Raw genomic sequence first — 26,709 nt, 5'->3', positions numbered from 1 at the left:
GATACCTGTAAAACACATCAAGGCTAACTGAATTGTTGTCTTGTTTGGATGGATGCAGGTAAGGACTCTATCTTATCTTGGAGGTTTTTTTTTACTTTGGCAAGCTGACCTACACTAGATTGCACACTCACTTATAATTTAAGAAGTTTTTCTACTATCTGTATACTGGAATGGGACCTCATTCCTACAAACATTGTACATAAACGATTTTAATACTGAGTTGTTTCTGTACTTATATGTTCTTTGTTCCATTGCCAGCTGTCTTTTGAATGTAAAAGTTCAATTATGTCTTATTATCTAAGATTAAACAGCTACACACACACACACATACAAAGAGAGAGAGAGAGGGGGGGGGAGATAGATAGATAGTTCTATTATTGTCCTTAGAGGTCAAAAATGACCTATGGGACCAAATGATCATGTCACGTGGTGTGAGTGGAGGTCATAAGTGACTATCGATGCTCAAAAATGGATGAAATGAGTGTCTCAATAGAGAGTCCACATTGTGGTTGGGAGAGGAAGGTATGTAGGGAGAGCTCATGGCTGAATATATCGGGAAAAAAGGACCTAATGTGGTCAAAAGTTGAGCACTCATGTAGTGTGTGGTACTCACTCTCTTGCACTTAACGAGGGCATAAGGTGCAAACTCGATGAGACTCCTTGCCACCAGTGCCCCAACGTCTTGTCTCGCAGCGTAGGAAATGGGAACTAAAACGAATGGAAGCAATGGTGCGTATCACACTCAGCGGGATGGGCTCAAGGATGTAGGAATGGGTCATGTTTGGATAAGAAGAGAGATTTGTAGTTTGGGGCAATATGTGTGGTGTAATGGCTGAGTCGAGAACCTCCGGATTTCTCCCAAGCCGTGATACATTGGCATTGTAAGAGGGCCTCATTAACTTGGGAGTTGATCTATGCATCCTTGACCAAGTGACATGCATCCTATCTTCCAAACCATTTCTTGATGTCAAGCATCCACCCCAAACTTAGTATTTTGCTCTTGCATGTCTTTTGGACCTTTTAACTTGCTTCATATGCAATTCTAAGAAGTCAATACAAAGGGCTACGCTATGTCTTAAGCATGTACTCCACAACCCTTTGCATGCTCAAGACCTCAATGGGAAGCGATCCGGACTCAAGAAGTAAGAGCATGTAGGGTGTTTCTGTCTTGACTTGGAGAAAGTTGGTGAGAAAATGCTTTTGGACATTCTCAAACTTTTTCTAAGTAGACTTCCCCCACACCTCCACTCCATAAAGAAGCACCGGTGTCACCAATGTGTCAAAGATGTACTTTTTAAGTGCCCAACAATTGATCTTTCCAGCATTGCACATGTTCTCAAATGCACAATAAGCCCTCTTTCTGGCTTCCAAGCGATGCATTGTGCAATCCTTCCATTTATGATTAGATGGAACCTCAAAGCCAAGGTACTTGAAGCTATCTACCACTTCAAGTTACTCATTGTTGTATACAATGCGTGGATTTTTGTCATTGAGGGTCTTTAAAAGCATAACCTTGGTTTTGGATCCATTCACGATCAGCCCGCTATGTAGGTAAAAGCGTTCCAAGACACTCATAAGCTTTTTTGCATCTTCTAAGGTATGTGCCAAGAGCACTACATCATCGGCATAAAGCAAAAGAACTAGAAGAGTGACAAGGTGATCATTAGTGCTATGATGCTTTCAAAAACCTTCTTGGCCAAGCACATGTTTGCCATTATTTTCAGTCCATTCACTTATCTTTATCTCCATGATACATCCAAATAACTTTGCCATAAAAAAACCAACCTTTATAGTGTGATAGTTTTTCACATTGTTTACATCTACTCCTTTGTGCAAAGGTTTGATCCAATTTGCACTCCAATCATGAGGCATGCCATGCTGAAGTGTAAGGTTAAACATGTCGCATATCCAATATCATGTTTTCTTGCTTGTCCATTTAATCATTTCAGCCTTGACACCTTGAAGGTCCCTTGATTTGCGAGTGTAGCAAGTTTCTCAAGCACGTGGCATACATCTTCAATGGTAAAGAAGGGAGGCATAAACGGAAGGGAGCTATACATATTCTCAAGAGTCAAGTCACCAAAACTCTCAACACGCTTGCCTTTTAGATTTTGCCAAAACTTGCCACATGCATGTGCTTTCTCTTGCGCTAAAAGAAGTTGTTTTTTGACTTCCCACCTTCTCCTCTTTTTTGAACAGGTGCTTTGTATGTGTGTGAACGTTCCAAGTACACTTTCTTGTCTTTACTTGCATCCAACCTTAGCAAGTGTTTTTGGGCTTGACTACATTCCATGTCAAACCATTTCTTCTTGGTGCTACCCTTCTTAGACCTTTTGCAAGACATGTGTTTCACCAAAAAGCATTCCTTCGCACAAGAGAAAATTACTTCTTTGAAAACTTTCCACTTGCATTCTAATGTTGGGCTCTCTTGATGCTCTATCATGCTTAACATTTGGTCCACCATATCAGCATATATAAGTACTCGTTTGAAGTCTATACGTAGGTACGAATGATTCACATCATGATTGGAGGCTACATGCTTGGGGCCTTTTACCACACTTGATAACATCCTATGATCCAATTCCGGATTCCATTCACCAAGTGTAAAGCATTGTATGCATTCTAGAGTGGCTTCCGAAAACAACATATAGTCAATCACACTATCACCAATGTGCTTTCTACATGTAAAGTCATTGGTGCCTTGTCATAAAGATACACCATTTGCAATGAGCATTCTGATACTATTACACATATGTAGAAGTGACTTTCCATAGTGATCCAGTTCTTTTGCATCATTAGAACTTTGATTATACATGTATGCGCCATCCATTCTTCTTGAAACACGCGGCATGTCGACTTGGTGTGTGTCGTGTTGTAACGTATTTGTGCGAGCATTCATGTCTCCAAAGACAATGACTTCACCCTGGTCCTTGTAATGAGCAATGTCTTTCTCTAGTTCAACAAAGGGTTGATCTCTATCCATATCCAAGCAAGCATAAAAGTTGGAGTCATAGTGAGGAATGTAGCAACCAACCACAAACATGACTTGACCATTTGGTGGGTTGATCTTCAGCCATAAGTAGCATTTATACTTATCTTCTTTGACAATCGAAACATATTTCAAACCTTTTTTATCATACATTGCTACGTCTCCTTGGCCTCTACGTTGCTTTGCATTTTTGGCCCACATCAAAGAATGCACATCGTATTTGTCAAATCCAAGAATTCATTGCACATCATGCTCCCATGTTTAGACAAGAAGTATCACATCGGAAGTGTGCTCTTGAGGAAGTGCCTATCTTTCTGAAGCTACTATCATCCCCTCTCCATTTAGCTTACCATGGAAAAGTTTTAATCCTTTAAGATAGGTTTTTTATTTGGTTTTTCTTTTTCCAATTTGCCTGTGTAGCTAGTTGTACTCAGCTCTCAGAGTTCCAGGTTGTTTCTTCAGTGCCCTCAGAATCATCACCATTTGGGCATTATTAGAGTTGTTTCTAAGTAATACAAATTAGCCCCTTCTCATTGAGAGAGAGAGAGAGAGAGAGAGAGAGAGAGATTTATAAACATATGTATATGTATACACAAACACACACACACACACACACACAAGTCAAACTCAGGATTTGTTACTCAAAGAGAGAGAGAGAGAGAGAGAGAGAGAGAGAGAGAGAGAGAGAGAGAATACCCCTATATAGCCAACTAAAGTGAAATATATATAAATATATTTGGTTTCTCCCATCTTCCATACATACATAGACACACACATACACACACACACGTATATATATCTACATACACACACACACACATATATATGCATACATACATACGTATATATATACACACACACACACATATATATACATACATACATATAAATATATATATATATAGCACACACCCACACATTACATACATATGTGTGTGTGTGTGTGTGTGTGTGTGTGTGTGTGTGTGTGTGTGTGTGTGTGTGTGTGTGTGTGTGTGTGTGTGTGTGTGTGAAAGAGAGAGAGAGAGAGAGAGAGAGAGTATGGAAATGTTACCATATACATGTGGTAGTGATGTGTGTGAACACACTAGGACCGCCGGGGCATTTTTTCCCTCTTTAGGAGGTTTTTTCCCCCGTGCATTGTATATACGCCCATCACTCTAGGGCTATCTATCTTTCCATTGCACACTAAGTAACACACTCTCTATTGTGTGCCTTGAGCTTCCTTTGTCTTCTCCAAGCTGTGTGTGTTTCTCTGCAACCCTAATTCCAACAATTGGTATCAGAGCAGGTCACGTCCTCCCGGGCTTAGTCGCCAGCTGCTCCAGCACACGCCTGCTCACTTTCTCCGATTTCAGTGAGCTTTGGCAAGCGTTCGCAGGTCGACAAATATTTTGGGTGAGCTCAAAGAGCTCGGTCTGCTCAGAATTTTGATTTGGGCTCATTTCGGCCTCCGTTTCCACTACGGGCAGTACTGCACAGGTTATTTCGTCATTTTGTGCAGATTTTCTGTTAGTGCCGTTTTCTGCATAACAGGTGCCTTATAGTCTTCTACGGTTTGTGCTATATAGCACAAGTTGTTCCCGCTCCATTTCTCCTATTTTCGGGCAGTTTTCACATCAGGTGCAGCATTTACCATGGCTGACAACAACAACACAGATGTGTTCAAGATGTTTGCTGCTGAGGACAGGTTCGATGGGGACAACTACCCTATGTGGGCTTATATGATGCAACACGTTCTTGTGTCAAAAGGTGTCTGGAACATTGTGCAGGGCATTGATGTACGTCCTGGTTCTGAAGATGTAGGCGATATTGAGGATGTTGCAGGTCTTGCTGCAAGGATTGCAGCTGTTAGAGTTGTTTTGCCTACAGCAGAACAAGCTCGTTGGGATGTTAAGGATGCGCAGGCTCATGCATTGATTGCGTTGTCTGTGAAGCGCACCATTATTCCTCACATCCGTTCAGCAAAATCTGCAAAACAGGCTTGGGATATTCTAGCAGGTCTTTATGCAAGCCGCAATGAGGCTAAAATTGCTTTGCTGCGTAAAGAGCTAGAGTCGAAGATTATGCATGAGGAAGATGATATGGACACTTTCCTTGCTAGTGTCAAGGATATCAATGAGCAACTCATTTCTGCAGGTGAAGTCATTTCTGACAGTTCCCTTGTGCAGACTGTTCTTGATGCCTTACCAGATTCCTACCAGACTTTTGCTAGTACTTGGAGACTGATGACCCAAGGAAATCCTGAAGTTGTCAAGTTTGATGCATTATGCACATTGCTGTTGCAAGAGTCACTTTCTAGAAAAAACAGGACTAGGCAGCGTGCAGTTGAACAGGCTTTTATTGCTTCTCAAAGAAAGGGTGGTAACAGTAATGCAGCCACTTCTTATGGTTCTGCTGCGAGTGGCAAAAATTCTGTTCCTAATGCTTCTGCTGGCAGCACTTCGTCTGGCAATTCTGGTGATAAGGGCAAAAAGAAGATGCGTTGCCATTATTGTAAAGCCAATGATCACTTGATCAAGTCGTGTCCTAAGTTGAAGGCCAAAGAGGCTAAGAAGAAAGAGGGTGGTTCCACTGCAAATGCTGGTTCCACTACAAATGCAGCCATTGTTGAGTCTTCTGTGAAAGGAGATTGTGATGCTGATGTTGATGCAGAATGGGCTTTTAGCGCAGAGTGCACTTACAATCCTGCTGTCCATGATGCATGCTTGTCAGTTGCTGCAGATTCACATGTGTGGTATTTCGACAGTGGTGCTACAAAGCACATTACCTCACATCGTGAATTGTTTACCTCTCTCGAGTCTGTCCCTCATGGGAATTCAGTCACTTGTGCCAACAACGCCTCTTATCCAGTTCAGGGAGTTGGAAAGATTGTGCTCACTGCTGCTAATGGCAGTTCCTTCACACTTGTTGATGCACTTTATGTACCTGGGATCAACAAGAATCTATTGTCTGTATCCGCACTTGCTAGACTTGGACTTGTAGTCAAATTTGTGGATGACAGATGTACAGTTCATGATCTCAGTTTTGGTGATGAAATTGTTGCATCTGGGCTTTTGTGCCGTGGGCTGTATAATCTCACTTTGTATGACAAGTGTGGACAAAATTTTGCAAATGCTGTTGCAGATTCAAGGGCTATTTCAGATGCAAAACTTTGGCATGCACGTTTTGGTCATCTTAATTTTGCCAGTTTGCTGCGTTTGCAGAAATCTGATATGGTTGCTTCTTTGCCGCCTCTTGAAGCACCTACAAACATGTTTGTGAAGGCTGTATTCTGGGTAAAATGCAGCGTTCTAAGTTTCCAAAGGATGGTTCAGTTAGGGCCACATGCAGGTTGCAGCTTGTGCATAGTGATGTTTGTGGGCCCATGCAAACTCCGTCCTTGGGCAATTACCTGTACTTCGTGACTTTCATTGATGATTACTCCAGGCATGCATGGGTATTTCCGCTTAAAGCAAAGTCCGAAGTTTTTATGTGCTTCAAACAATTTTTGGCTATGGCTGAAAATGTCTCAAAATGTACTATGGGCACCCTCCGTTCCGATCGAGGGGGGGAGTATATGTCTCATGAATTTAATGCATTTCTGGCTAGTCGTGGGATAAAACACCAATGTACAGTGCCTTATACACCTCAGCAAAATGGTGTTGCTGAGAGGAAAAACAGGTCACTAACGGAAATGGCACGATGTATGGTCAAAAGTCAAGCTTTGCCGCATTCTTTTTGGCTTGAGGCCATCATGTGTGCCACTTATGTACTTAACAGGTGTCCTACGAAAGCTTTGCAGTCTATTACTCCATATGAAGCATGGCATGATAGAAAACCTTCTATTGAGCACATGCGTGTTTTTGGCTGTTTGGCATATGCTTTGGTGCCACAAGTGCAGCGCAGAAAATTGGATGATAAGGCTGTCAAATGTATTTTTGTTGGTTATAGTGCTGAAAGCAAAGGTTACAGGTTGTATCATCCGCAAACAAAACGTATTTTGGTTTCACGGGATGTAGTGTTTGTGGAAGATTCTGTTCAACCCTTGCTGTCATGTACTAGAGACAGTAATGTAAGCTCACAGGACATTTATGACACTTTGTTGCCTCTTTTCAGTGGTGGAAATACGAATGTAAGTTCCAATGAGGCAAATGTACAGCCTATGGGGGTTTCTGAAAATGTTTTAGAACAGCCTATTACTGATGCAGATGTACATGATGTACTTGATGAGGAAAGGGCTGAAAATGAGCAGGCTAGAGGTATGCCAAAATGGCTGGTGCACACTTTGCGTGACAGTAAATTGGATGCACCTTTATCTAGTCGTACTCGTTCAGGCTCTCGCCATGCATCTTATGCATCAGATTGTTATGCTTTGGCTGTGTCTAGTTTACATGATGTTGAGGAGCCTCTGTCTTTTGATGAAGCACAGAATTCAAAAAATTGGATTGCTGCCATGAAATCAGAATATGATGCACTTATAGAGAATGACACATGGACTTTATGTGATTTGCCTCCTGGCAAAAAGGCCATTGGTACGAAGTGGGTTTACAAGTTGAAACGCAAGCCGGATGGTGAGATCGATCGCCATAAGGCTCGACTTGTTGCAAAGGGTTATGCACAACAAAAAGGCATAGATTATGAAGAGACTTTTGCTCCCACTTGTCGTATGACTACTGTGCGTTTTCTATGTGCATTGGCAGCTCATTTTGGTTGGGATGTACATCAATCAGACATTGTTACTGCTTTCTTGAATGGTGACATATTTGAGGAAGTTTATGTAACGCAGCCTCGCGGTTTTGTCATAAAAGGACAAGAGGACAAAGTGTGCAAATGTAAGAAGGCTTTGTATGGGTTGAAGCAATCTCCTCGTGCTTGGTATGAGAAAGCTGACACTCATTTGGTTAAACGAGGCTTTCGTAACAGTCCAACAGAAAGCACATTGTATGTAAAGCGTGAGGATGATGTATTTCTCATTGTGGTTCTTTATGTTGATGATTTGCTGATCACTGGACCAAATGAGAGACATATTGCTGAATTTAAGGCTGATTTGAATGCTACTTTCAAGATGAAAGATTTGGGGCTGTTGCATCATTACTTGGGTATACAGTTTAAGCAGTGTGATGGTGGTATTGCCTTGTGTCAGAAAAGTTACATAGAGACATTGCTATGTAAGTTTGGACTTGAGGATTGCAAACCTATTGCCACTCCCATGGAAACAGGTTTGAAGTTGAGTCTACATGATGCTGGCGATCCTGCTGATGTCACTCTTTACCAAACTGCTGTTGGCTGCCTCATTTATGTATGCAACACGAGGCCAGATATTCAGTTTGCAGTCTCGCAGGTCAGCAGATTTATGCATAGCCCAGGGTCTAAGCATTGGCAGGCTGTCAAGAGGATTTTCCGCTACCTTAGTGGCACTTTACATCTTGGCTTGTTTTATCCCAAGGGGGGATCATTGCCGCCAGACTTACATGCTTTTTCGGACTCAGATTGGGCTGGTTGTTTTGACACGCGAGTGTCCACAAGTGGTTTTTGTTTCATGCTTGGCAGTTCATGTATATCATGGTTGAGCAAGAAGCAACCTACTGTGGCCACTTCGAGTTGTGAGGCTGAGTACAGGGCAGTCTTCACAGCTACGGTTGAGTGTGTATGGCTCAGATGCCTTATGGCTGACTTGGGTGTTGGACAGGACATTGCCAACACTATCTACACTGACAGTCAGAGCGCATTGGCAGTTGCGAGGAACCCAGTTTTTCATGCTCGCACAAAGCACATTGAGGTGCATTACCACTATGTCAGGGAGAGGCTCTCAGCAGGAGAGATCAGCTTGGCTTATGTGCCAACACAGGACAACCTTGCAGATCTTTTCACAAAGGCATTGTCTCGTGAGAAGCTTGAAGCTTTCCGCAAAGCTTTGGGCTTACTCCCCTTTGTGGACTGATCCTGTCCTCAGGGCATGGCACTTCCCTTTACTCATGTGCCAGCTCTCGTTCACCGCATCACTCCAGGGGGGATTTGTTACCATATACATGTGGTAGTGATGTGTGTGAACACACTAGGACCGCCGGGGCATTTTTTCCCTCTTTAGGAGGTTTTTTCCCCCGTGCATTGTATATACGCCCATCACTCTAGGGCTATCTATCTTTCCATTGCACACTAAGTAACACACTCTCTATTGTGTGCCTTGAGCTTCCTTTGTCTTCTCCAAGCTGTGTGTGTTTCTCTGCAACCCTAATTCCAACAGGAAACACACACACCCATGAGGAGAATTTCTAATGTTGTAGGAAAAAACCAAAGGGATCTTAGAGATTAATCTGACAAGTCGAACTCAAGATTTGTTACTTGAAACGAGAGAGAGAGAGAGAGAGAGAGAGAGAGAGAGAGAGAGAGAGAGAGAGAGAACATTCTCCCATATAGCCATATAAAGCGATATATATATATAAACATATAAGGCTACTCCTATCTCCCATATATACTCAGACACACGTGCACACACACACACACAGTAGTATTGTCATCAAAGGTGAAATATGACCTATGGGACCAAATCAAACATGTCAAAACTCTTTATTCTAGGTTGACTAATGGCTCTCGATGCTTGAGGATTATGGAGATGAGGGTGACAATTGAGCATCCATGAAGTAGCTGGGAGGCTACAAATGTGAGGAAAGCAAGTTTTAATGTGATAAAAGCTGAGCACTCAAGTTGGGTAAGAAGATAAGCCTACTAAACTTGCAAGGGATGTAGTGTATGTGCAATAATGGAGAACGCTTTCCAAATGTCACAATACCATGTTTCATATCAAAGGGAGTGGGAGTTAAATTGGATCACTTCTTAGGTGCAAAGTGCAGATGATAAGATAGGCTCAAGAATTTAAAGGTGAGTTTAGTAGATCATCTCGTTGTGTGGATGACAAGATAGGCTCAAGAATTTAAAGGTGAGTTCAGTAGATCATCTCTCAAATATTAACATGCTTTAGAAATTGATGGCCATATAGTAATTTGGACTGTTATAAATTATTGCAACTTCACTATTTGATTTGATGTTTGAAGTCTTCAGCCATCACAATAGTATGATTAAGGTTATGATGATTCAATGTCACTCTCTCATATCATCATTCATTATCAAAGCATTAGTAAGTGTATGGTCATGATGATAAAGTGTGGGATATCACTTTTAACGAATGATTTCTTGGTATAAAAATTTATGCTCCGAAGACATGGGTATTCTACTTCATTATAGTGTGCTGGGACAATAAGATGATGAAGGCACCGCTCCACACACACACACACACACTTAGAGAGAGGGAAAGAGAGTGTGAAGATTCAATGAGAGTGTTGGATGGTTGAAACTCATTGATGTTTTCTTAACCTCACTCTCAATCTCATGTTCACCTAGCTACATCTGTAGACCAAGTTCCATGTAATCTTTTACATGTGGTTTAACCTCGTGGTTTTTTGGATCCTCAAATATGGAATCTTGAAAGGGTTTAGATGATATCATAATGAATCTTGGAAAGAGTGAGTGGGCTAGCGTAGCAATGAGGAGATTTGTGAGCATTTTGTTAGGCTATGTTGATATGACAAACTAAAGTTTGAGTGTAGTAATGACTTGAGGTTGCATTGTGTATAAGCTAAAGCTTCAATAACGAAATAATCATGGAAACACTCTTTTAATTTTATTAATACAAAGTGATTAAGAAAGAAAAAATGTCTCTTTCTGCTACATGCTACAGACACTCTTTTATTTTTATTAATACAAAGTGATGAAGGGAGAAAGATTGTCTCTTTTCTTTTTCAAACAATGTAGGTAGATAAATAAAGCCAGAGAGTCTATCCATGCCATTAAAAAAACCCCCTACAATGCACACATACACACATGGTTCATCAAATATGCCAAGTACCTAACACAGCACATAGGTGAACAAAGAGTCAGGTAAGTAGGCATCTTCAGGGCCCATTACTTCAAAGTATTGTCAGATACAATTCTCAGTGGCACTTTATATAGTTTCACGTATTCCTTTGTAATGAACAATTTGTATGTGAAGATCCCCTTTTACTTTGAGAGAGAGAGAGAGAGAGAGAGAGAGAGAGAGATGAACTCATGCATCAGCTTTCTTGGCTAATTGAACAACAAAATCTTGAAAATTATGATTGGAATATTATGTGATATGCAAGTTTGCAAATCCTCATAAATTTTACACCATGTACACGAGGGTTATACATCCCATCTATAGATCCTAAGAAAATTAATCCATGTTGCAAGCAAAAAAATGTATCACCTCTAATTCATTTGCCAACCAATGCACATCAAAGAATAACCAGATCAATGGAACAATATTGCAACTTAAAGTAGCCAACAATTACTTTATGTTTCAAAAAGGTTATTAAGGATAAACACATTGATGTGGGTGGATTTACATTGGATTGTCTTCTCATATGGTTTAGATGTCATTTCCTCCATTTTTCTAAATGAGATGTCACTAATGATAGTTAGTTACTATAGTTGCCTCTTATCATAGCTTTCAAGGATGATCTTAGTTAATAATATGAAGCATCCAAGAATAAATTTGGCAATACATTATCAATGCATAGAGAATGTTTGCACATGTTCCCACCTTGGGGAAAGATGAGGAGGAGAGTGTCACATACTTAAGCCTGGCCTCTAATTAGCCGCAGCAATGTGCGGGTCACATACTAGTATTCTATTGATGCCGTCGTCATTACGATGGTATCTGTGCTTGACCACATAGTGACCACCAAAGCTAAAGCCTTTATTATAGACCTCTCTCTCTCTCTCTCTCTCTCTCTCTCTCTCTTCGTTTTTTGGGGATGAATTGGGTGCTATGATTATTGTGGTGCAAGCGCATTCAAAATTATGTTGGAGACGTTATACCTAGTCTTACGCAAATGGGTTGCATATGTACATACATTTTGTTAAAAGATGTGTGGTTGTGTGAAAAATGATTGCATTGATTACTAGTTTTATTCAAAATAGGTACTTTGGTACTAATTGATAGTGTGAAAGATGTTTAATTGTGTGCACAAGTGATTTTGTTAATTATTGGTATTGAAAGTTTCACTAGTTGTATTAGAAAATGATAATATGTATCAATTTTTGTAATTGATTGTATTGAAAATTAATTAACACTCCCTTTTCTTCACATCATTTCAACTTTTAATGCTCGAAATCTCCACAGATTCCTCTACTTCCTTCCTTGCTAAAGGAGTAAAACTCCAAATGGCCCACAAGTTTTGAACTTTTGTAGGCCGCATGAGAGATTTAAATACTCTACTCTAGCCAACTTGCACACAAGCGATTTGTGCTTGGAGGGCATAGTTCAACCCTTCTCCTAGCTCCATGCAGCATTGTTGCTTCCTCTTAGGTGGCCTTGGCCTATTGGCTCCCATGCGTCTTGTTTTGCCTTGGCCAATTGCCTGCCCCGCAACTGCCACCTTACTCTCCCTGCTCATCGTCTTGTCACTCACTGCCTCCGATATTCCTTGGCCCGCTTAAGAGAATTGCTATGGATTCTCTTCAATGATTACTTAGTGAGCCTAATGTGTTTTTTTTTTACTTCTAGAGCTTGGATGTGGCCACTTGGCATCATCTATGCCACTCCCCTTGATTGAGATTGCACGACAATAGCTTGCACTACAACACTATCTAAAAAGCACAACGTTAACTACAAATTTTCCATATTAAAAGCATAATGTGTGTTTATATCACTGCCACTTGTAGGCCGGCACGAGTGACCTGAACCCAGAACTCCTTGGTGGCGCTCGCTCAGCAATGAGATAGCAAAGCTCCCTCAAAGTGCCTCTAGTACTACACCTCTCTCTCTCTCTCTCTCTCTCTCTCTCTCTCTCTCTCTCTCTCTCTCATATTCCTGCTATATCGAAGGCACCTTGGCCAATAGCCCAAACAGGTGGTAACCAACACCACCATCATGAATGCCACCTCCAGCAGGCCTCGCTTTGGGCCCCTCATAGCCTTCGAGCTGCCCATCGACTTATCGATTCCCGCTTCAGCAACCTATCCGTGTGTTGCGGTGTGCGACACATCTGCACCACCACAAGTGAGAACAATCTCTAGTTTTGAAGCTTACACATTTGACATCACCACTTAGGTCATCAAATACTCTGTCTCAAGTGTGTAAAAGAAGCCTTAAGATACACTTTGTATCCAACTTACATCCATGCAGTGGCCATCAATTTACCCTACTTTGTACCCACAATTTGTTTTCCATTAATCTAATCATGCTTTGCTACTTGTATAAGTGTCAATCCCTCTCTCTAATCTCTTTGTATCCAACTTACATCCATGCAGTGGCCATCAACTTACATCCATGCAGTGGCCCACAATTTGTTTTCCATTAATCTAATCATGCTTTGCTACTTGTATTAGTGTCAATCCCTCTCTCTAATCTCTTGTGTAATTAACCTACTAATCATGCAATGAATGGATCACTTATGTTTATGCCATAATCACCATCCCTTTCATGTGGCATCAGAGCCGATGGTGCACTCTTAGGTCCATCAATCTCTATGCTAGATTACATTGGCATTCTCTCTCCTAGCCATTGTGATCATTAATCAAAAACTTCTTTGCATTGCACATTGCATACACTAATTCTCCTCTTTGAACTCTATTAATGATGGGGTACATACTATTGAAGTGTCACTACCCACATTGATAGAATTTGAAACAACGGAAGTGATTGGAAGTCCCTTGCATCATTAGTTACGTTAATTTTTTGCACTGCATTTTCACTCAATTTTTGCATTATTGCACAACTCTCCTTAGAATTTGTTTGTTTTTGTAATTTGTGCATGCTACAAGCCCTTGTCAAGAGCTTTCTCGAGAGCTATCACTCACCCCATTTAATAGTCCTTTGCAAGATTTGAGAAAGTAATAGTCCTTTGCAAGATTTGCAAAATTGAGCTTAAGATTCTGTGCTCTGGAAGAAAAGACACACAAAGGAGGAGGAGCACGTGGCTAGCTCACTATTAATAGAGTGTTTTCATCTTGGAAGTCGTGGGCTTAAGACCGGTGGGCTATTTTTGGTATTGAGCACATGGGTGGACGTCGTAGCATGCAATAAATCACATTGGAGAGGATTTTGGGTCCTTTGGAGATCATTTACACAGGTAATTTTTGGTATGGGCCTCATTCGGGTGCCAAACTGCATTTAAAATCACTCCGGGTCCATATAGGGAGGTTCCCACATGGTCTTCGTAGATTCAAGCCACCCAAAGCTCCTCACTTGGAGGGCTATCAAACGCAGCTTCTTGCTGACCAGCTAATCCTGCTTAGGGGGCGACTCCCACGCTGTGTTGAGACTCCCTAGAGCCCATTGTATAAATGCAGTTTTCCCACTACCAAACAAATCACTCTATGAAAAAATCCAATACCAAGATTATAATCCCACTAGCCCCACATCATTTGCCCAAATTTGTATGTGCATTTCATACACACCACTTGAACTTACACATTTTGCATTGGAACAAAGCACGACCACTTGACTTCATGAAAGCAACCTTTACACAAGGATCATACACCGCCCGACATTGGGTAAGACCATCCTCACACACATAATTTGCTACACATGCCATGTCACCATCAGACATCTACGATTTTTGACGACACAATTGAAGGGGAGGAGCATCAAAAACGACAGCCCTTTGCAGCTGACATCGGCAACACAACACAAATACTTTGACACTTTGTAGTAAGACTTCACCTTTGACAAAGCCCCATTTGTATTTTGATTTGGCCTAGCACTTAGTTGTTGCAATTCTCTATAGGAGTTATACATTTTGGGCAATTCTTCGGGGAGGATATTTTGATCTTTGGTTCTACACCCAATTGAAAATTCTATTGGGAGGACGCCTATTGTACATTTGGGTGCTACTGTATCACACATGGAGAGGCTTGTTGGTGTGTGTGACACATCCGCACCACCACAAGTGAGAACAATCTCTAGTTTGGAAGCCTACACATTTGACATCATTGTTTAGGTCATCAGATACCCTCTCTCAAGTCTATAAAAGAAGCCTAGAGCCACACTTCGTATCCAACTTACATCCATGCACTAGACATCACTCTACCCTACTTTGTACCCACCATTTTCATATTGGTTTTCCATTAATCTAATCATGCTTTGCTACTTGTATTAGTGTCAATCCCTCTCTCTAATCTCTTGTGTTCTTAGCCTACTGATCACGTGATGGACGGTTCACTAACATTTCCGCCATAATTACCATCCCTTTCATCGTGGAGCTTGTAGTAGTTTGTGGAATCGGCAGTTTTCGCTTCACCAATGGCTACGCTAGCATTGCCTTCATCTCCATCTCCGGCCCCGTCATGCTTGAGTACTCCGTCATCCTTTGTTCATACTTATATCATTGCTTGATCCATGGTTTTTTTTCACATTCATTTTATGCCATTAAAGTCAAAGGTCAACCTTTGTCATCTTAATATTTTTACTTGTGAAGCCTTGCTCCTTCCTACCGCAATAACGATCTTAAAAAAAAAGAATTGAGATAGAGTATTATTTCAAAAGCTTGGTCTTTTCTTTTCTAATGTATAAAGGCTAAGGGTTTCTATGCTACATAGGTCGGGGAGCAAGGGTGGGGCGGGTAGAGGCCCCAACTATAGATTGTTTACATAGGTCGGGGAGCAAGGGTGGGGCGGGGAGAGGCCCCAACTACAAAGGGTTTCTCGGGGATGGGCCTTGGCTAGGCAACCCTAGGATGCTTTGCCAGATTCTTACCAAACTTTTGCGAGCACTTGGAGACTTATGACCCAAGGAAATCCTAATTTTGTCAAGTTTGATGCATTATGCACATTTTTGTTGCAAGAGTCACTTTCAAGAAAAAACAGGGCTAAACAACGTGAAGTTGAACATGCCTTTATTGCTATTCAAAGAAAAAGTGGTAACAGCAATGTAGCCACTTCTCATGGTTCTTTGGAGAGGGGCAAATCACCTGTTTCCAATGCTTCTGCTGGCAACACCTCATTTGGGAATTCTTGTGAAAATGGCAAAAAGAATATGTGTTTCCATCATTGTAAATCTAATAATCACTTGATCAAGCAGTGTCCTAAGTTGAAGGCAAAAAAGGCTAGTTTTACTACAAGTGTAGCTATTGTAGTGTCTTCTATGAAAGAAGATTGTGATGTTGATGTAGATGTAGAATGGCCTTTTAGTGCAGAGTGCACTTATGATCCTTCTGTCCATGATGCATGTATGTCTTTTTTTGCAGATTCACATATGTGGTACTTTGACAGTGATGCTATGAAGCACATTATCTCTCATCATGAATTGTTTACCTCTCTCGAGGTTGTCCCTCATGGGAATATAGTCACTTCTCCTAACAATGCCTCTTATACGGTCTAGGGAGTTGAAAATATTGTAGTTAGTGCTATGAATGGTAGTTCTTTCACACTTGTTTATGTACTTTATGTACCTGGAATCAAAAAGGACCTTTCGTCTGTATCTACACTTGCTAGACTTGGTCATGTTGTGAAATTTGTCGATGACAGATGTATAGTTCATGATCTCAGCTTTGGTGATGATATTCTTGCATCAAGAATTTTGTGTGTGGGAAGTATAAGCTCACTTTTTATGACAAGTGTTGGCAGTTGTAGATTCAAAGGCTGCTTTAGATGCAAAACTTTGGCATGCATGTTTTGGGCATCTAAATTTTGCAGTTTGATGCATTTGTAGAAATCTGATATGGTTGCTTCTTTGCCACCTCTTGAAGCACCTATGAAGCATGTTTGTCAAGGTTGTATTTTGTATAAGATACAGTGTTCCAAATTTCCAAAGGATGGTTCAATTAGGGCTACATGCAAATTGCAACTTGTGCTTAGTGATGTTTGTGGACCCATGCAAACTCTCTTTTTGGGCAATTACCTTTATTTTGTGACTTTCATGATAATAATTCCAGGCGCTTAAATCCAAGTCTGAAGTGTTCATGTGCTTCAAGAAATTATGACTATGGATGAAAATGTCTCTAAATGTGCTATGGGCACCCTCCGTCTAGATTGAGGGGAGAATTTATGTCTCATAAGTTTAATGCATTTTTGGCTAGTCGTGGGATAAAACACCAATGTACAGATATTGTTAACCCATTATGTCGCCATTATTATTTTGTGCATATATTTAGTCATGGGCTAGTTTGGTCCAAGAGGTTTATAGGAAAACATTGGTCGCCGATGAAAGACACACCATACCCATTTAGCATTAACTGACAAAATATGGGTGCCCGTATGTAAAAAGGATGGCAAGCCCTAGATAAAGTTGTAAACTAGCATTTTCAAGGGATTTTGAACGCGCAACCTTTGCTCTGGCTTCACCTCTTCTTGCCTATCTGTGAGCGTGAGAGAGAGAGAGAGAGAGAGAGAGAGAGAGAGAGAGAGAGAGAGAGAGAGAGAGAGAGAGAGAGAGAGAGAGAGAGAGAGAGAGAGCATCGGCAAGCACGGTGACACGGAGAAGGATGAGTGACGATGTGGTGGCTTCTTCCTCTCTGCACACACACGGAGTCCCTTGGCAGCAGCACTGTAGGAGGTGAATGCCACACCGCCTTATAGACATAGAGCTTCTTTGCATCTGTCAGGTTATGTGCTTGTAGCCTTGCGGCTTGCACATGGCATATAGCAAGTCCCTAGAAGTAGACATTTTTTGTCGAAGCTTGTATTTCCATAGATGAACAACATGAAGAGCTAGAAACTTCATTTGACTTCCCTGTTCCGGAGCTAGGTGGAACAGATCATTTTTTCTTCGGTACCAAAACTAGTTCTGGAATGGGTGTGTAGCATTCCGTGATCTTTTCCTTTCCGTGGTCTTCAAATCGTTTTGGAGTTACAGAATTTAGCCTACATGGATCTTTAGTAGGTGACAAGGGAGAACACAAGATACGTTTAGTTACCCAAATTTGATCGTTTCCATCATAGCAGCCTTGGGCTTCCAATAATCGTCTAGGAATCCATTGCAACATATTCTTGCATTTCTTGGGGCGAGTGAATTTTTTTTGTGAGGCTTATGTTTTGAACCTGATTGAAAATCAAAATTAGTAGTCATTAATGAAGCTTTAGGGACCATTGGTACATTTCCTTTGTCAAAACATGTTGCTTCCTGGGTGCCACATTCTCTGTTTTAGCCAGGGGAGTTGAAGTTTTTGAGGTTTATACTATAGGTATGGATGCATAAACCTCTCGTATCTGCAATTCTTTGTTCTTTTATCCCTCGAGAGGGTCAATAACTCACGGACTATTGTTTGAGTGGTATGATTGAGAGTTGGTTTATGTGTCGTGATACTCCTAGTGTCCCAGCCAATACTACATTTAGTTGCAGACATCCACGTGCACCCTAGGTTTATGTTACCCTCCATAGTTCCAATAGGCATAACCAAAAAGCTTTGGGTTATTGTCTCATTGTCATAAGTAACAAGAGTGTGCAAGATTCCAAGACAATAGTTTTCTTCTTGTTAATACCCTTGACTTGGAATGGTACTCATGGATAAAGACGGCTTTCCTAACTGACACCACACTCCATAGGATAACAGATTATGTTTAGCTCCGTGTCCACTAAAGCGTTATATAGCACTTTCCTATAGGTGTTATTTAACTCGATGGGGTATTGTAGAGGTCGGTTAGAATCTTCCAAATCGCCCTCTGATTCAGCTTGAAATGCATGTGTAACTCCAAGTTTGGCCTCTCATTGGCGCCTAATACGTTGTTATCGCTCTTGAGCCTCGTCTTGAGCTTGTGTCTTATTCAATTCTTCTTGTTCCTTTGCTGCCTTCTCTAATGAATGGCATGTAGCTCCTCTTGGCCTAAAGGATCATAGTAACTTTTTAAACTTACTCCCATTAAGGAATCCAATGGTTTTCACTCCATCAAGAGTTTCCACACGAATGGTACCTTGTGGGGTGATTTCGCATACTCTATATGGTCCTTTTCCTGCATATCTCAGTTTTTTCTTCTTGTTATGCACTCCATACATAAGCACTTTATCCCCAACCTTGATATCCTTGTTCTTTAAATGATGATCAAACCATTTATTTCGCCTATCCTTCTCCACAAGTGCATTTTTCACATCAAATTGCCTCTCTTCATCTAACCACTCAAGGATATATAAACGCTAAACTAAAGGGTTACCATCCCAACCTTCATGTGAAGCTATTCTAAGACCAGGATTGACAAACTCCCATGGCATAACTGCTTCTTGGCCATATACCATCTTGAATGGAATACAATTAATGGCCACTTTGTACGCAGTACGATAAGCCCATAGAAATGATGCTAGCTTCAAATCCCAATCTCTGTGATGAACCTCTACTGTCTTGGTCAAGATAGAAATTAAATTCTTGTTAGTACTCTCACCTTGGCCATTTGCTTGTGGATCATAAGGTGTCAACTTATGGTGGGATATCATGAAGCTTGTTGTAAGTTCCTTTATCGCTTCATTTATAAAATGAGTTATCACTCACAATTTCAAAGGGACAACCAAATCTCATAATAATATTCTCAAAGAGAAACTTAGTGGTTGACCTTGCATCAGCCTTGCGTGTCGCCTTAGCTTCTGTCCACTTTGTCACATAGTTAGTCGCAACAATAATATATTGGGATTGGGTGTTACGAGCTACCGGACTAATTGGGCTTACAAAGTCTAAACCCCATTTTTCAAATGGTTGGGTCACTTTAATAGGATGTAAGGGCATTTGATCCTTCTGTTGTGTGGTCTTGTAATATTGGCATTCATCGCATCCCTTTGTAAAAAGTGATGCATCGTTGAATAAGGAGGGCCACCAATAGCCTGATTGCAACACCTTCTTAGCAGTTAGTTGTCCTGAAACATGTCCTCCGGCTATGCCCATGTGTGTTTTGTTGGAACGAGGGGCTATGGGGGATGCAGCCTAAGGGCCATGGCGTGGTGTTGAGCACAGCAGAAGGCGAGAGAGAGAGAGAGAGAGAGAGATCTCGACACAGCTTGAAGCAAAAGAACACGCTATATTAATTTTTATTAATGGAATCCTTTACATAGCCTTTGGAGGATTATGTCTACCTCACCTTTTTCCACATGCAAACTCAACTTAACTAATGGTCTATACCTGCATGCCTTGAGACTTGTTCTCACGGGCTGACCAATAAGGGCTTGAACCCAACAATCCCCCCCTCAAGCCCGAACTGGACAAGCAACTCATGATACCTCGAGTTTTTGGTATACTCGTCAACAGTGAGTTTTAGGTTTTCTCACAACCAAGGATTTTTGGTTTATCCATAACCTGGTGCTAGGTCAGTAACCCCCCCTTGAACAGATAGGGTGTAGGTCAAAACATTAGCTACCAAAAGTGGAGTTTTTGGTTCACTGCCAAACCTTGGGTTTAAGGTGTACCCAGTAACCTCATGAGCGTGCAAAAATGGGCTGAGAACTGATAAAATGGGAGGTCTTACCACTTATCTTTGTGGCAGTGTCTATAACCCGTACAAAATTTGGCATACAGTGAAATAGCATGACAATAACCGGCTACAAGGCTTTTGACAGGAAATATATGATTGTTTTTTACAATAGACTATAGAAAAACTGACATAAAATAGGACAAAACAAATAATGATGATGATAATCGGTTTCGAAAAACCAAACATGTCGATGTAAATTCATCTCGAAGGAAATCTGTCTTGGTTGTTGTGAGCATTGATGTCTCGTAATTCTTGAACAATGAAAGTTTGGATACATACCAATATGTGTAGGCATAATACCAACATAGCCGCAAGAGTCCCCACAACACTCCCATGACCTTCACAAATTGCTTGAAGTCCTTTCCAAGTGCTATATCATGTGCAACGGCCAAAACTTGATTAATTTCCACTCGCAAAGCTAAGGCAAGGCTTCTGGCTGAGGTACTGCCCATTATAGCCAAGCTACCACGTTTTTGATATACTCCGACAAAGGACTGCTCCAAGGCAGTGTTGTGATATGCTATCGTCTACAATCCAAGGGAGTTTCGAAAAGCTATTGATAGCCGAGACCACAAAGCAGCATTTTGGAATGCTTTGCTTATGCAAGCTTGACACAGTCAATAGTATGCCGGTCTGGGTTTGTTGTAATCACGGACTGTTGGACTGCGGGGTGTGAACACCTTCTTGCTTTAAGGGTTAAATGTAGGTTGGCCACTATTATTAGATAGTGTGAACACAACAAAAAACAACGAGTTGTCTGCAGCAGCCGAATAGGCGATGGCGATCAAGGCTAGTTTACTCACAGCGGGATGAGGAGGCCGAATTAGGAGAAGCCGAGGTGTCAAGAAATGGTGCTCAGGCCAGGGCGCTCCTGTTGACAGTATTTGTGCTTGGTATGCTGCAGGTCGTTACGTTGGTTCCCCCTTCTGCAAGCAGTCGTACCCGCGAGGCTTCTCGAGCACAGCCCTCGAGGCTCTAATACCAGTTGTTGGAACGAGGGGCTATGGGGGATGCAGCCTAAGGGCCATGGCGTGGTGCTGAGCACAGCAGAAGGCGAGAGAGAGAGAGAGAGAGAGAGAGAGAGAGAGAGAGAGAGAGAGAGAGAGAGAGAGAGAGAGAGAGAGAGAGAGAGAGAGAGAGAGAGATCTCGACACAGCTTGAAGCAAAAGAACACGCTATATTAATTTTTATTAATGGAATCCTTTACATAGCCTTTGGAGGATGATGTCTACCTCACCTTTTTCACATGCAAACTCAACTTAGCTAATGGTCTATACCTGCATGCCTTGAGACTTGTTCTCACGGGCTGACCAATAAGGGCTTGAACCCAACATGTTTCTTGTAGTAGGTACAAATACTTATCCTCACAAGCACATCGTCTAAGAATATCGTCCTTCCCTACCTTGTAGAGTGTATCTGCAATTACAGGAATAAGGTTCACATTCCTTTAGTAGCTTTTGAGCAATATCCTTACAAAGCTCCTTGGATAGAAAACCATTAACTAAAAAGTTTACAATCTTCTCACTCCATTCAGGCATGGTCTCGACTAGGAATAGGGAAGTACTGGGCAATTCATGGGCAATTCATCATCGATTCCAATAGGGGCTTCACCATTGGGTATGCAAGACAAATAATTAGCCATGACATGACTTTTATCCAGTCTCACCACAACGTCAAAATCAAACTCAAGAATAATTAATATAATTCTTCCCATGGAACATGGTTTGTTTATTAGATACAACAACGCTTAATGATCCACATAAAAAACAAGCTTGTTGGCAAGAAGGTAATAGAAAAATTTCTTTACTGCATAAATCATAGCTAAACCTTCTCGCTCTGTAGTGGTGTGGTTCCTCTCAGCATCATTCACTTGGCGACTTGCAATGGGGTAGTCCAATTTATGTTCTCCTGGTTGAGCTAAAACAGACCCAATAGCAAAGTTTGATCCATCAATATACATATGGAAAGTTACGTTCCAATCCAGTAGTTGCAGAATTGGAGCACTTGTGAGGGTCCTTTTTAATATCCATAGGCATGGTCACACTCCTCGATCTAGAGAAACTCGATAAGATAAGAAGCTTGTGCAATGGATGACCTATCTTAGAAAACTTCAAATAAACCATCAATAATAACCAACAATCCCCATGAATCTTTGAACTCTTTATAGTTTGTAGGTGGTGGTAAATTAGCAATGACTTTAATTTTGCTTTCATCTATGGAAATCCCATTCTTGGACACAATATGCCCTAAAATGACTCCATGCTTAACCCAAAATTGGCATTTGAAAGGGTTCAATGAGATGCGATACAATTTGCACCTTTCAAACACTTTTCATAAACATGATAGATATTATTTCCACAAATAATAAACACGAATGTCATCTAAAAAGCTTTGAAAAACTCCCTTGAATATTCTGTAAAAGCGGTGTTTATTATCTTTGGAATGTAGCAGGGGCATTAATTAAGCTAGAAGTCATAACACGAAATGCGAATACTCCAAATTCAATTATAAAAGCGGTTTTAACTTGGTCCTCTAATGCAAGCGTGATTCGATTGTAACCAAAGTACCCATCTAAAAAGCTATAAGCTTCCTTTCCTACGACTCTATCAAGCACGTGCTCTGAATATGGTAAGGGGTAATGGTCTCTTCTAGTGGTAGCATTAACCTTCTTGAGGTCCAGGCACACTCTAAGTTTCCCATTCTTTTTTTGGCACAATAACCATTGGAGACACCCATTCTAAGTGCTCAATCAGGTATATGAATCCACATTTAATAAGCTTTTTGAGTTCTTTCTTAATAATCTTTGCATACTTAGGATTCATTGGGTAGAGTCTTTGTTGGACCGGTTTAGTAGTGCTAATCATTGGAATTGTATGTTGCACTACAAAAGGTGGAACGCCCTTCATGTCATGATATGTCCAAGCAAATATATCCTTGAATTCCTTGAGGAGCTCCTTAAGTACATATTCCTCAGTCTTTGTCAGGTCCTGGGGTTCGCTAACTCTATTTCTCACGTGGGTTCACCAACTCTATCTCTTTAACTATCATCGGACCATCATAGACTCCATTACTTCCATTAATAGGTGTTCTTTAGGCCTTCGTATACACAACCTTATGCTCCTTTGTGGTGTAGTATTTGAAATGATCAAGTGCAGGGTGTAAGTCCGTGGAATCTTGTTGTGTTGTGGAGTGTGATTTTGCTTTCACTTCCCTTAGTTGTTGAGCTAACTCTCGGTTTTGGCATCTCCTTACAATACGATTCAACTTTGGCTTCTTTGCGGCCTCTAATTGTGCAATGTTAATGGCTTGTGGGCTCCACCACATGACTCTTTGAAGGTATTCACCCCAATTATCTACCAACTTTTGATGAGCATCACATTCCCCCATATAATTGAGCCATTATGTGGTACATTTCTTTTCATTTATCCTAGCACGTACATTCGCTCGATATGGTTGCCTCTTATATTTCTTACTCCTCTTGTCTAATTTTTTATTATGGCCGATCTCCAATGCAGAGTCACTAGATGAATCACTACTCATGTCTTCTCCTCTCCAGGGTAGATTGTCATCTACGGTACCACTGGGCCTTGAATGGGTTGTCCCCACATTTGCACCAATATTTAACTCAGATTCTTTGTCCTCATAGTAAATTTCAACTAATGATTCTGACTCCAAATCGTGTGGGCTATACTCTTTTGAGAGGCTATTGCTTTCAATGTCAGTCAAAAAGCCTTCATCTTCTTGTAGGTCATCAGAAGCTATATGCATTACTCCTATCATATTTAAAGGTACAAGTTGTGGCACTTTGTCCCCCTCAGGTGTTAACCAAGTCGTCCCTCTATTTTCACAAGTATCTATGGTTGCCGCTAGGTGGACCTAGTCCACATTGTTAGACTCAGCCGTTCCAGGTAGAACATCCATATAAGGAGAATTTTCCCCAACATCGGTATCCTTTTTACACGTGTAACAATATTGCAATGGGGCCGAGTGAATTGTGGTGTCAAATTGATGGCCAATTATAAATCTATTTCCTAGAGGATGTCCTCGACCAATCACAAGATCAACTCCAATGAGAGAGTCTTGGACCTGTAAGTAGACATGGTTTTTAGACCAGTCATGCACCATTTTTGCTTCCCTCATGAAAGGACATCCTAAGATCATTTTAGATGACATAGTGTGCTTGGAAAAATCCATAACAATGAAGGTGTGCCTCACCTTGTGTCCAAGGACCTTGATCTTGATATCTTCTAGCATCCCAATAGGTTTAACGATGGTCACATTGGCAATCTTTACCACTATGTTTGTAGTCCCAAGGTAACATCTCCACATAGACTCCCATCAATTTTTAGTTACAATGCTAACCCCAGTGCCACGATCAAGGATTCCCTTCACAGTTAACCCTTTGGCAGTGATTGGTAGGGTCGCATTGGATTCATCGCCTTCAAAGTAATGTCCTAACTTGTTGACAAATATTTCAACAACAGAGTTCTCATCCACATTGGGTTGTGGATCTAGGGTTTTCTTCTCTACTGGCACTTCATTAGATCTATCTATCGGTGAAAATTGTGGCAACCTGACCTTCAGGTCTCCATTGAGGAGAGCTCAAAGAGCTAGGAATATCTCAGGGTCTCCATATAGTTTAGACATGATGCTGGTTCTAACTTCTAAAGCCATGAAATCCATCAATTTGGCAATATTTAACGGAACTTTTTGGGCTTCAATCCCTTGACATGGGGAAGATGGGATCTCCATTTATTCAATAGGGTGAGGTAATCCCTTTGTAAACATTCTCTCCAACAAGAAGGGAGTATGCCCACTTCTCAATGACTTAAAGTCACTTTCTTCTTGGATGACACTAGGTATGGCTAGTGGTCTATGGTCTTTGTGAGGTTGATTTTGTGTAGGAAACATTGTGTCTATAATTTGGTTCTTCTTAGGTGTTGGTTCTAGCTCCCTTTGGGTATCATCTACCAAACTCCTTAATTGCTTGACTCGCTCGGTCTCCTTTATAGGGTTTGGCTAAGTTTCGATCTTCTTTCTATGTTCCATGGGTTGTGTCCATTGTGGCTCATCATGATCCTCCTTGTTTTTTTCTTTTCAAATGGTCATTTTAGTCTCCATGGTCTCACCTAAATCAAAATCATTTTCAGCATCATTCATATACACGAGGTCGTCACCAGATGGATGCACTTGAAGAGTGTCCAATATACTATATGGAGGACTACTGGTAGGGACAAGTCAAACCTGTTTATAAAGTAGCTTCTCTTGCAGAAAGGGGCCAAAATATCAATCTCACTACCAAGAGACCACCTCTTCAATGCTATGAGTGTGGAGGTCCACATCATGTAGCTGAGTGTCCGATTAGACTAAAAAGAATGCCACATTAGTGCCTACCAATCAAGGGAGCACATCTACAATGCCAATATTCATGTGTAATTGGTGTGGCATAGATCATCTGATTGCCCAATGTCCTAATGATCCAAATGCACCAAGAATCACGTCATTGAACTTAATTGAGATTACTGAGGCACCATCAGAAAGTACACCGGTGGTGCCAGTAAATGGACTCACACGATCGAATTACTTAAAACCAAAATTATATTCTTGAAGAAAAAGACATGGCATCAATCACCCAATCCAAGAAGAAGAAGAAAACATGAAGGAAGAGATCACAAAGGGTAACGAAGTCAAACCCTAGTTCAAAGACTAACATAGGGCCATAGGAAATATTAGGGTCTATATCTTCTCACAGCCTTCCAAAAAAGCACTAGATGGTTCGCAACCCATATGATTCATAGGGGTGACTCTTGGATGTGGGGGCTGTGGTCCTAGCATTGGAGGTGGTAGCAATGTAGCTTGAGCAACATTTTGGGCTCTAAGAACCATGTGTTGCAATAGTTGTTCAACATGTGGGGTAGGCATCAATGCAGGAACTCAAGGTGAATCCGTCCACGCCAAGGGTGGTCTATTTTCCATCACACATTTGAAAATTATACAACCCTTAGCTTGGTGACCATACCTACCACATGCATTGCAATTCCTATTGAATTTTACTCTAAATGTAGGGCATTCACTAGTTCTATGTGGACCAAAGCAAACTGAGCACCATTGTTGTTCCCTTCTTGGATACATATAATTGTTTTGTGAGACATGATTATCTCTAAGACTCTCTTGCATGGCCTTGGTGAGATTTGCTAAAGTCATCTTATATATCTTTGGCTCTTTAACAAGATGCTTTATGGTTATTTGCTCATGCCCGATGCTTGCGAGCT

Source organism: Adiantum capillus-veneris, chromosome 5, assembly GCF_014529385.1.
Source record: "Adiantum capillus-veneris isolate H3 chromosome 5, ASM1452938v2, whole genome shotgun sequence".
Taxonomy (NCBI): Eukaryota; Viridiplantae; Streptophyta; class Polypodiopsida; order Polypodiales; family Pteridaceae; genus Adiantum; species Adiantum capillus-veneris.
This window is presented reverse-complemented; position numbering follows the sequence as displayed.